Below are 12,663 nucleotides of genomic sequence, written 5' to 3'. Positions count from 1 at the left end.
TATGCATTCATATGGATAAAATAATTATCATACATTACAGTTTTTCTCGATTGGTTTGGCTCATTTCTTGAAACCGAGATGACATTCTCAAAATAACATGGACAGATCTCCAAACCACCTTGCAAATGTTCACAACAGAATGGCATTTCTCATTGATTTCATCAAATTGCAAATGCCTTAGTACATGTCTCAAGTGTCTCAGTGCATCTTTGCAAATGGTTAAGTACAAGTAGCCTGCAGTTAGCACAATAAGCCCACATTTAGCACATTTTCCAAATAAATAGATCTTGCTGATCTAAACTGATTAGTTGATTCTCAGTCTAATGGTTGTTCTCTCCAAAACATGTCAGCATGATTTCATCGTGTAAGTCATCATATGCACAATAGTCTGTTCAATTGTCAAAATTAGTCAAGAACATAATACCATGAACACCATATATGAATTTCTTGGAACATTTGATAAGAGGAGGAGGAGGAGGAAGAGGAAGAAGAAGAGGCGGAGGAGGAGGAGTGAGGATGCGTGGTGGTGGAATAGGGGGAAGAGGCCGAGGAGCACGAAGACACCATGCTGTCCCGGATGAGATTCGGGCCACAATTGTAGACCATGTGGTTAACCATCGCCTGACAATGGCAGAGGCTGGGCGCCGAGTGCAGCCTAATGTGCCTCGCTCTACTGTCTCCTCCATCATCCAAACCTTTCGCAGGGAAAACAGGTATGTACTCAGTCAATGATGGAGTCATTACAGTATACAGTACTGTGCATACTGTAAAGCAAGACATGTATAAACTCTTCATTCCGTGTGTGTGTGTGTAGGCCTACAGTACTGTAATATATTACCTCAATGTGATGTTGCAATATGATGTTACAGTACAGTAACTCATTCTGTAACAAATACGGCATACATTACGAATTGTCATACAGTGTTGTCCTTTGACTTCTACGTCTAGGATTGGACGACAACCTCACATGGGTGGCAGAAGAACACTTCTCAATGAACAACAAGAACAAGAGATCTGTAACATGGTGATTGCAAATAATGCTCTCACTTTGAGACAGATCCGTGATGCAATCCTTCAAGACAATGCCATATTCCAAAATGTCAACTCTATCAGCATCTCCACAATAGACCGGGTATTGAAGAAGCATCAGATGACCATGAAGCAGATTTACAGGGTACCATTTGAGAGGAATTCTGACAGAGTGAAAGAGCTGCGGTACCAGTATGTGCATGTAAGTCAGTTATTGGTTGTCTATTATAGTAACATTACAGTAAGCAGTGGTTCCCAATTTGTTTGGTTTTCAGTATCCTCTTTACCTTTAGAATCCAGCTTTATCTGACTACAGCATTTTGCCTAAAACTGCAACAGTGTTTCTCCCTCTTTGTGTCAAATACTCCCTGCAGTGCCTCTGCATAGGCCTGTACCCCAGGTTTGGAACCACTGGAGTAGTGGCCAGTAGCAGGCTATATTGAACTTGTGGAGGAGAACATAGAACAATCCCATGTAATTTTCTATTTCTGTTGTGTATGACTCCTCTATATGACTGATTTGATTTTTTTTACTCTATTGTAGAGAATAATGGCATTGGAAGGGAATGAAACATCTCACATCCTTGTATTTGTCGATGAGGCTGGTTTCAACCTGGCCAAGGGCCGCAGACGTGGCCGTAACATCATTGGTCAGCGGGCCACGGTGGATGTCCCAGGCCAGCGAGGGGGCAATTTAACAATGTGTGCTGCCATATCTGAGAATGGTGTGGCCACACACATCCCCAGTTTAGGCCCATATAACACTCAAAAGCTCCTCATTTTCTTGGACCGTCTTTATACACATCTGGTCCCAGAAAATGAGAGAGTCTCGAAGGGCCTCACCTACCACACTATGTGATCGTGTGGGACAATGTAAATTTCCACCGTGGGCGCTCATCAGGGCCTGGTTCACCACCCATCCAAGGATGCTCATGGAGCTACTACCACCATACTCTCCTTTCCTTAATCCCATTGAGGAATTTTTTCCGCTTGGAGGTGGAAAGTCTATGAACATCAGGCTCAAGACCAGAGATCCCTGCTCCATGCAATGGATGCTGCATGTGAGGACATTACAGGGGATCAGTGTAGGGGATGGTTGAGACATTCGCGCCGTTTCTTCCCTCGCTGCATCGCAAGGGAAAATATCCGCTGCGATGTGGATGAGAATCTATGGCCAAACAGAGAGCAGCGTGGATGGCCAGGAGGATGAGGATGGTGGCCAGGAGAGGGACGGTGACGACAACAACCAGTGAAAGTTACCTTAGTTGTGAAACTTTATTTACTGTAAGCCCTACTGTAGGCTAGATATAATTTTTCTTGTTTTTTATTTGTGTTTATATTTCGTACATGTACAGAATACTGTATACATTTTATGTACTCTAATGTATGGAAGTTACTTTATGTGTGTCAATAAAAATGATTACAATTTCCTTGGAAGTAGGAGTGCAGTGTGTCTGATGTCAAACTTTGGAGGCTGCTCTTACTGTAAAATCCTTTTTTCAGTTTTATACATAATTGTATTCTGTTGGCTAGACCTCTGCCATAGTGACAAAACATCTAGGCATTTTGACTTGCAGTGCTTACACGATGCCAAAGGGACGATGCATTTTGGGGGCACTAACTATTTAAATGGGAAAGGAATTTAGTTTTGACACATGGGTAAACTATTTTGGGAGAGATACGAGCTTTTGCAGGTGATCCATGGTGTTGTGCTAAACCATCCAGGTGATTTTGGAAAAACGCACTAAGTGAATGCAAATGAGCCAACGCAATTGAGAAAGATCTTTGACATTTTGATGGTACTGACTCTTTATATGGGAAAGGAATCTATTTTGAAGCATGTATGAACAGTTTTGGGAAAGATATGACCTTTTGCTAGTGAGCTGTAATGTTGCGCAGAACTGTAAGACTGTTTGGCCAAATGATCTTATAGTTTTAAGAATGTAATTTCTGTTTCAAGAAATGAGCCAAACCAATCGAGAAAAACTGTAATATGGATAGAAACAGCAAAGCCCCGACAGGTACCTTTGCCTAGGGCCCCCAAAAACCTAAGAAGGGCCCAGTCAGGAGATAGTGTTCCCTCACTAATGAACAGCAGTATGTGAAATGCTTTACATTGACCGATATCAAATACTTGAGTATCTACTGTTAAAAACACAACTGAGTCTGAAAACATTTTGACTTTATACTCAAACAGGTTTCAGTCATATGTTGAATGTTGCCAGGGCATTTCCGAGTAAGGCTGTAAAAAACTGTTATTTTGGTAGATTTTATTAGATAACAGATAGATAGATAGATAGATAGATAGATAGATAGATAGATAGATAGATAGATAGATAGATAGATAGATAGATAGATAGATAGATAGATAGATAGATATTTTATTAATTCCCAAGGGTACATTCAAATACTCCAGCAGCAGTATACTGATAAAAACAATATTAATTAAGTAAAAATGCAGTGCAAGTTAAAAAATGCAAGGTGGAGCATGCAAAGGCAGGTATAACAGTCGAGAACATTGTATAATAATGTTAACGTTTACCCCCCCCAAAAAAACAATCCCCGAGTCGAATTGAAGAGTCGCATAGTGTGGGGGAGGAATGATCTCCTCAGTCTGTCAGTGGAGCAGGACAGTGACATCAGTCTGTCTCTGAAGCTGATCCTCTGTCTGGAGATGATACTGTTCAGTGGATGCAGTGGATTCTTAGATCTTCAAATGAGTGTCTCCTTATAATTCCAAAATCTAAACTTAAAAGAAGTGGTGAGGCGACCTTCTGCTGTTATGCACCTAAAATCTGGAATAGCCTGCCAATATGAATTTGCCAGGCAAATACAGTGGAGCACTTTAAAACACTGCTGAAAACACATTACTTTAACATGGCCTTCTCCTAACTTCACTTTAACTTAATACTGATACTCTGTATGTTCAATTCATCACAATAACTATTCATAGTGGCTCTAAAATCCGTACTGACCCCAACTCTCTCTTCTGTTTCTTTTTCTGGTTTCTTTGTGGTGGCGGCCTGCGCCACCACCACCTACTCAAAGCATCATGATGCATCAACATTGATGGACTGAAAGCCAGAAGTCTACATGACCATCATCATCAGGTCCTTCCATGAAAACCCTAAATACAAAGAGGACTGTTTGATTTATGTTAGGTAGATTGCCCAGAAGGGACTGGGTGGTCTCGTGGTCTGGAACCCCTACAGATTTTATTTTTTTTCTCCAGCTTTTGGAGTTTTTTTTTTTGTTTGTTTTTTCTGTCCACCCTGGCCATCGGACCTTACTTATTCTATGTTAATTAATGTTGACTTATGTTTATTTTTTATTGTGTCTTCTATTTTTCTATTCATTTTGTAAAGCACTTTGAGCTACATTTTTTTGTATGAATATGTGCTATATAAATAAATGTTGATTGATTGATTGATTGATTCTCCATGATTGACAGGAGCCTGCTCAAGCCCTGTCTCTGTCACGGATGTCAAACTGTCCAGCTCCATGCCTACAATAGAGCCTGCCTTCCTCACCAGTTTGTCCAGGCGTGAGGTGTCCCTTTTCTTTATGCTGCCTCCCCAGGACACCACCGTGTAGAAGAGGGCGCTCGCCACAACCATCTGATAGAACATCTGCAGCATCTGATTGCAGATGTTGAAGGATGCCAGCCTTGTAAGGAAGTATAGTCAGCTATAGTATAATATATATAGTATAAAATGTCTGTACTTTATATTTTTAATAAATTACTCATTAATGAAATCACATTCTACAACCTGAGTGGTACAGTGATGCTGCTGCCTCATAGTAAGGAGATCTGGGTTCTCGCTCCGAGTCCTCCCTGCTTGGAGTTTGAATGTTCTCCCAGTGTGAGTGGATTTCCTCTGAGTACTCCAATTTTATCCCACAGATAAAAGACATGCAGGTTAGATGGACTAGAGATGACAAACTGGCCACTAATGTGTTTGTATATGTTTATGTGCTCATCCTTCGATAGACTGGTGCCCTGTGTCGGGGTTTGTTCCTGCATTGAGCTCTTTTCTTGCTGGACAGGCTCCATCCCATTGTGACCCTGTTAAGGATTAAGCAGGCTTAGAAAATAGTATGATATGGTACATTCTACAGTCCTAAAAAGGCGTAATTCCTCTGTGTGGCATACTGGAAGCAAACATTTTACTTTAATGTACCTTCAAGGATGACCAACAAAGTGATGCTTTGTATTAGTATGGCAGTTCCAAGCTGAATGATACACACCCAAGCTTTCTTGAGATAAAAAATCAAGTTAATATTGGATGTTATTTTCTCTCAGGTGATGTAATGTACTTGAATTTCAATGTCAGTTTGGTTATTGTTTGTAGGCATAAATACAGTATTAATAGAACCAAAAGTTTTATTTTGTTTACATTTAAAAACAGAAATGTTTGTCTAATGGTATGCTTTTTTATGGAAATATGTAAATTTTTAGAATGCTGTTGATTTTCTTATTATTATCCAAGTAATTTTTACTTTTGTTTATAAAATCATAAAACAAAACTCTTAAATTATAAAGCCATCTAAATCTATTTATCTATCTATTTCTACCATTCCAAAAATTTTTCTAACACTGAACTACTCATTTTCTATTTATTTATTTTTATGGGACTGTGTGAGTGAACATGAATGGCTTTATTCACTTATGGTTGATAATCTGCAGAATACAGATTTTAGAGTCATGTCTTAACCTACTTATGAAACAATATTCTGTCATCCACCATGTCTGCCTATTATGATTATGTTATTTTGTTTGTGTTTTCTGTTTTATTATACATTCTTGCTTTATTTTTCATTATTGTACTGCTTTAGTCTATGCAAAATATTTCTTGGGCTCTGCCAGGAGAAACACTAATAACATCCCTTGATCTAAGAGATTTTCCAGCATGTAGGGGCTGAAAGCTCCTAGTTAAACACTGATTGGTTTATTGTACAAAAACTGTTATTATCTTAAAGTTACAAAAATAATCTTGTTACATTATTTCACACCTTTTCTGTTTATTACATTTTGGGAAAACTGGCATCTGAGACCCCACAACTGTTGAATTCCACAGTTGCTGACCTGACTTTTGAATTGAAGACCTCTGTAACCTTGGATTCTCTAAACATCTGCAGGCTCTGAATGCATTTGGAGAAGACAGCAGTCAAAGCATTGCAAGCATCTCATCTAACTGCTGCATTTATCTCTGTCTGCTTTTATTGCGGGTCTCCTGGCAGGGTTTGATTGAGGATTTGTATGCTGATTGTTTTTTTAAATACAAGCAAATTGACAAATTATTTGTGTCATTATTGATTTGTGTTGTTGTTACATTGTTATTGTTGTAGCTTTGAGTTGTTAGTGTAAATAGAACAATCTTTCCACAGTGCATTTGCCAATAGTGAACCGGGTTGATCTGTGGAGCTAACATTCCCTGCTATAGAGAAGAGCACAGAAAACAATTTCACAAGAACAGACTGTTCAGCCTAATAAACAGTAGTCTGTCAATTCCTTTTTACTGAACTTCATTAAAATGTCACGAAACTGAAATGTGAAGGTCTTCAAAATAGTATTATATGTGACACCACTTGGTAACTTATTTCATGTATCTACACACTCCTTTCAGGACTACCCAAGAAAGATAATCGATTGCAACAAGTACAGAATGCAGCTGCCAAAATCTCAACTAGTAAAAGAAAATCCACGCACATCTCTCCAGTTTTCATGTCGTTACATCGGTTACCTGTGCCATTCAGAATTGACTTTAAAATACTGCTTATGGTTTACAAAGTCTTAAATGATCTTCCTCCGTCCTATATTTTGGAATGCCTGTCACCTTACACACTAGGCTAAAAACCATAAGGTCTGATTTAGACTATTTATGTTAGGTAGAATGCCCAGTGGGGACTCAGAATTCCTACAAGATTTTGTTTTTTTTCCCAGTCCATATGGAGTTTTTTTTTTTCTGTCCAACCGGCCATCAGACCTTACTTTTGCTCTTTGTTACTTAGTATTACCTAATCTTATTTTTGTTTTTTATAAACTTTTCTTTCTTCATCTTGTAAACCACTTTGACCTACAACATTTGTACAAAAATGTGCTATATAAATAAATATTCTTTTTCTTGTTGTACTGTATGGTTCTGTTTATGAAAATAACCAAACTTTGCATGCTCTCTTCTTACAGTGTAGCTCCAATGGTGTGAACTGTGCTGTTAGCTACAGTACTATATAGTGTTACACAGTAAATAATAATGCTTAGGTAAACTTGTGTTACATTTGGTAATAACCAACTAATTACAATCTAAGTGCACAGCAGTTAGAGTCACCTAATGTAAAACTTGTTAGCATCAACTATTTTCTATTTCTTCCTATCTTCTACTGAAGAACACCATAAGACATAATAGCTGGTATTTGCCAAACTAAACTCTCTTAAAAACTTTTAAAACTTTATAAAACATTCCATCATTGTTCTCTGTATCTCTCAGTTTATCCATCCATGCAGTGAACATTTACTATGTATGCATTACACTTTACATGTACATATATTATTCAAATCTCATTATTCTCATATCTTCCCAGATAAATTCAATTTAAACCAGATGGTAATGTTTACCCCAGACAGTGCATCAGTCCTGCAGGGCAGACAAAAAGGTGTAGGTGCTCCTTTGTAGCAGTCTATTCCACACTTATCCATTCCACACTTATCAGAGCAACACTGTGTGGTACATTGTGAGGACCTGCATATAGATGATACTTGGAAAGACATCCTCCTGATGAATGATATTGAGACTTTACTAATGGCTCTTTAGACAATGTTTTGCATGTCATTTTTTCAGAAGGCAAAATCTAAAGGACTAGTCAAAGCTACAGATGCAGATGTGATTTTGTAATGTTAAAGATACTGATTAAGGAAAAATTAGAAACCAGGACTATAAAGACAGTTACTAAACTAAAGGATCACTTCAAGGAGTTATTTTCACTTTTGGACATTTGTGGCACATTCCAGGTCCCAAGTGCTTACTGGGTAAGAACATTTAGTCTACTGAACAATATACAAACAAAATCTAGAAATCATTTAGGTGCTGAATATTTGGAAAACTTGATGAGAAATAATCTCTTTTTATATTCTGAACAGACTATTGATATTCATAGAGTTTAACAGTTAAAGAAGACAGAAAAGGTCAGAAGAGAAACCTATTGAATATTCAGTTAGATTCTAAATCAGTGTTTCTCAAACTCGGTCCTGGGGACCCCCTGTAACTGCAGGTTTTTGTTCTAACCAGATTCCTAATTAGTGACAACATCTGATAACACTGAGCTCATTTAATTAGCTGGCATTTTTTTTTTTTTATTCGACATTCAGAAAAGCACAGCAGCATGATTTTTACATTTATAAGACATTTATAAATATTTCTGCTTTTACTATAGATTTAAATGCTTAACTTTCTTTTGTTGATTTCATTATACTTTGCCTTTCTCTGTGCAGTTTTTCCCCCTTCATTGTATCTTAATAATGACAACTTAAAAACGAGCAGATCAGAGACGCTGGAAAACAATAATCAAAGGCTGCAACTACTTTAGCGTCAGACCCATTAATTAGTAAATAATGGATTAATTAAACAATTAGAATACCTTGAAAAGTAGAATGAAAATCAAGATGTAATTACTGTTAAAAAGAAAAAAAATACGTTATTCCTATATAACTGCTTGGAACATATTAATATATATATATTGTAAAAAAGAGCAACAGACTGTATAAAGGGCCCCGTATATTGCCGACAATTCCAAAAATTTTCAAAAAGAACAGGTCAAAATATAAACAAAACAGTTCATATGCGCGACGCCTTTCAGAGGCATCGGTGGCCATTTTATAGAGGCGGGGCCGGAAGTGGAGGAATGCTGGGAAGGAACTGTGAGGGAGGATGGGACTGCTGATGTCAGAAAAGATGGCGGAGGAAGGGCGGAAGTGGACGTACTGCGGGCAGGCTATGATGGTGGAGCGTCTCTTTTACTGGAAGACAAAGGAGAAAGGTTAGTACCCCACCACTCCCCGCCGGCGAACGTCTTTCGAAGCGGTTTGAAATCCGTCCGCGGCCTCCTACTCGCACATGCGTGACACGACCCCCCCCTTAGCCCAAGACCGTCAGGTCGGGCGGACCTAACCGAGAGGTCGTGGATGCGAGAGAGGGCATCGGCATTGGCGTGAAGGCCGCGGCGGTGATAAGTGACCACGAACTTATAGGGTTGTAAGTCCAGAAACCACCTGGTGACCCGCGGATTCGACTCTTTGTGGAGGGACATCCACTGAAGCGCAGCGTAATCAGTCACCAGAGTGAATTCGCGACCCAACAGGTAGTACCAGAGATAAGTCACGGCCCACTTAATGGCCAGGGCTTCCCTCTCCACTGCCGTGTACCTGGCCTCTCGGTCCAGCAGTTTCCGGCTTAGGTACATCACGGGGTGTTCGACACCATCGACGCTTTGGCTCAACACGGCGCCCTGGCCTGTGTCCGAAGCGTTGGTCTGGAGGATAAAAGGCCGCCCAAAATCAGGGGTCCTTAATACAGGTGCCGACGTTAGAGCCTTTTTCAGGTAATTGAATGCGTGTTCCGCCTTGTCGTTCCATACCACATGCAGGGGAGCGCCCTTCTTTGTGAGATTAGTCAAGGGTGCTGCCCTTTCGGAGAAACGGAGTACGAACCGACGATAGTACCCCGCCAGCCCCAAGAAAGCCTGCACCTGTGTCTTGGTATTCGGACAGGGCCATTCCAGGATGTCTTTGACTTTGGAACATTGGGGTCTCACCTGTCCTCGTCCCACAAGATAGCCTAAATACTTGGCCTCCTTTAAGCCAAAAAAAAACTTACGGGGGTTAATGTGGAGGCCGGCTTTAGCCAGGGTCGCGAGGACAGCAGAGACCTGCAATAGATGCTCCTCCCAGGTGCCGGAATAGATGACGACGTCATCCAAGTAGGCGGCACTATAGGACTGGTGGGGCTTCAGCACTCTATCCACCAGACGCTGAAAGGTCGCTGGGGCCCCGTGCAGCCCAAATGGGAGGACCTTGTATTGCCAATGTCCACTAGGGGTGCTAAAGGCCGTCTTTTCTTTTGCAGACGCTGTTAAGGGAATTTGCCAATACCCTTTCGTCATATCAAGAGTAGTCAAGTACCGAGCCGCACCCAGCCGCTCGAGCAGGTCGTCAATGCGGGGCATCGGGTAGGCGTCGAACTTAGAGGCCTGGTTTAGACGTCTAAAGTCATTGCAGAACCTCCAGGAGCCGTCCGGCTTGGAAACGAGGACGATTGGACTGGACCAAGGGCTATGGCTTTCCTCGATAATGTCCATATCCAACATTCGTTGCACCTCCAGTTCCACTTCGGCGCGTTTTGCCTCCGGGAGTCTATAGGGCCTCTCCCGGATGATCTCTCTGGGGTCCATGACTATATGTGCAATCAGCGAGGTCCGGCCCGGTGACTCGCTCACTACTTTGGGGATGGCATGGATAGCGTGGGTTATCTCTCGCCGCTGTAGGGGTGTCAGCTCGTCACCGAGGTTAAGAGCAGATGTGCTAGCGAAAAGGGAGAGGGATCTACGGGTGTCGGGAGGCTCGTCCCTGTCCTTCCAGGGTTTTTACAAATTGACATGGTAGATCCTCTCGCTCAGTCGACGATTAGGTTGCTTAACTAAATAGTCAACGAGCCCCTTTCTTTCCTTAACCTTGTATGGCCCCTGCCAGTGAGCTAGCAACTTGGAGTGGGAGCTAGGAATGAGCACCATCACCCGATCCAGTGGGTGGAACTCCCGGAGGATGGAGTTGTGTTTGTAACACCGGGCCTGTGCTGCCTGCGCACGAGTCACGTGGTCCTTTAGGAGCGGCCTGATTTTAGCGAGCCTGTCGCGCAGTTGTGCCACATACTCCAATATATTGGAGGAGGGAAGGGCCTCAGCCTCCCAGCCCTCTTTTAGTATGTCTAAAAGTCCCCGGGGTTGTCGGCCGTACAATAATTCAAAAGGGGAGAAGCCTGTATAGGCCTGGGGCACCTTCCGGTAGGCAAAAAGCACGAGCGGTAGGAGCTGGTCCCAATTCCTGCCATCAGCGCTGACTACCTTGCGGAGCATCTGTTTAAGCGTCTGGTTAAAACGTTCTAACAGCCCATCTGTTTGGGGGTGGTAGACAGACGTCTTCAGGTGCTTTATTCTCAGTAATTTGGCAACCTCCCTGAACGTATCCGAGGTGAAGGGAGTACCCTGGTCCGTGAGGACTTCTTTGGGGATACCCACTCTCGAAAATAGGTTGACTAATTCCCGCGATATTCTTGGTGTTAGCGGAGCACAGGGGAACCGCCTCTGGGTATCGGGTTGCATAATCCACCATGACCAATATGTACTTGTGGCCACGGTTCGAGGGTTCCAGGGGTCCTACTAAGTCCACCCCTATTCGGTCAAATGGGATGTCTATCAGGGGTATTGGGACGAGAGGAGCGCGTCGGAATCTGACATTCCGGACAGGATTGACAGAAGCGCCGGACCTCCTCGTTTATCCCGGGCCAATAAAAGCGGAGCTTGATTCTCTCCAATGTCTTCTTGGCCCCGAGGTAGGCGCCTAGGAGGTGAGCGTGAGCTAGTTCACATACCTCCCGCCGGAAGGTACGCAGCACTAGCAACAATTTCCTCACCCCACCCTCGTGGGTTGCCACCCGATACAACAGATTATTTTCCAGCACAAAGAAGGGCTCACGTGGCATGGAACCGTCAGCTTGTGAGCTGCCTGGAAGAACAATCGCATTCCGGGCAAACCACAGGGAATCGTCATTCCACTGCTCCCTTTTAAACGAGGCAGGCGTGGACCGAACTTGGTGGTCTAAATTGCTCAGGGGGTTTGGGGATTGGGTTGGTGGAAGTGTTCCCTGGCTCGTCCCTTCCCTGGTGGATGCTTCCGGGTCAGAGTCCGTCGCCTGAGAAACTTCCCCCGAAGTGCCTGCACCATTTTGGTTTGCCTCAGAGCATGGCGTGGAGACCACGGGAAGGGTGCCTCGCCCCCTCATAACCAGATCTATCGAGGCCTCGGGAGCAGTGTTCGTCTTACAGCTTTTCCTGTGCGACCAGTCTTGTCCCAAAATTACTGGATAGGGGGGATCGGGCAACACCGCGACTGTCAAGTTGGAAACTTGCCCCTTCCATGCGATGTAACAGCGGGCGGAATGGTAAGACTTGGTCTCCCCATGCACACAAGTGACTTGCAAGTGCTGCGTAAGCCACTGTCGCGGTAATACGTAAGGGCGAGCGACAATTGTAATGTTGCTGCCGGAATCAAATAGAGCCACCACCGAGTGCCCGTTTACTAACACCACTCCCGTGTTTGGACTTGCCAGCGGGTGCGACGGAGTACAGTACCTTTCGGCGGTGGCCCAGGTGCAGTCCATTGGCTCCGTTGGGGTGTGAGGGGACAGGTCGGCAGTAGACGGCCGGTCTCGCCGCACTTGTAACAGCGCGGTGAGGCCAGCTTTCCCTTAGGTCTCTGCGGTGCTTCCGCAACGCGTCAAGAGGGCTCTGGGGTGGCTGCCCGTCTCTGTCGGTTCCCACGAGCGTGCCTTTCCGACCCCCCGGCTTGGTAGACCGCAAGCTGACG

This window comes from Polypterus senegalus, chromosome 9, assembly GCF_016835505.1.
Source record: "Polypterus senegalus isolate Bchr_013 chromosome 9, ASM1683550v1, whole genome shotgun sequence".
Taxonomy (NCBI): Eukaryota; Metazoa; Chordata; class Cladistia; order Polypteriformes; family Polypteridae; genus Polypterus; species Polypterus senegalus.
The sequence above is the reverse complement of the archived record's forward strand: the minus strand, read 5'-3'. Positions refer to the sequence as shown.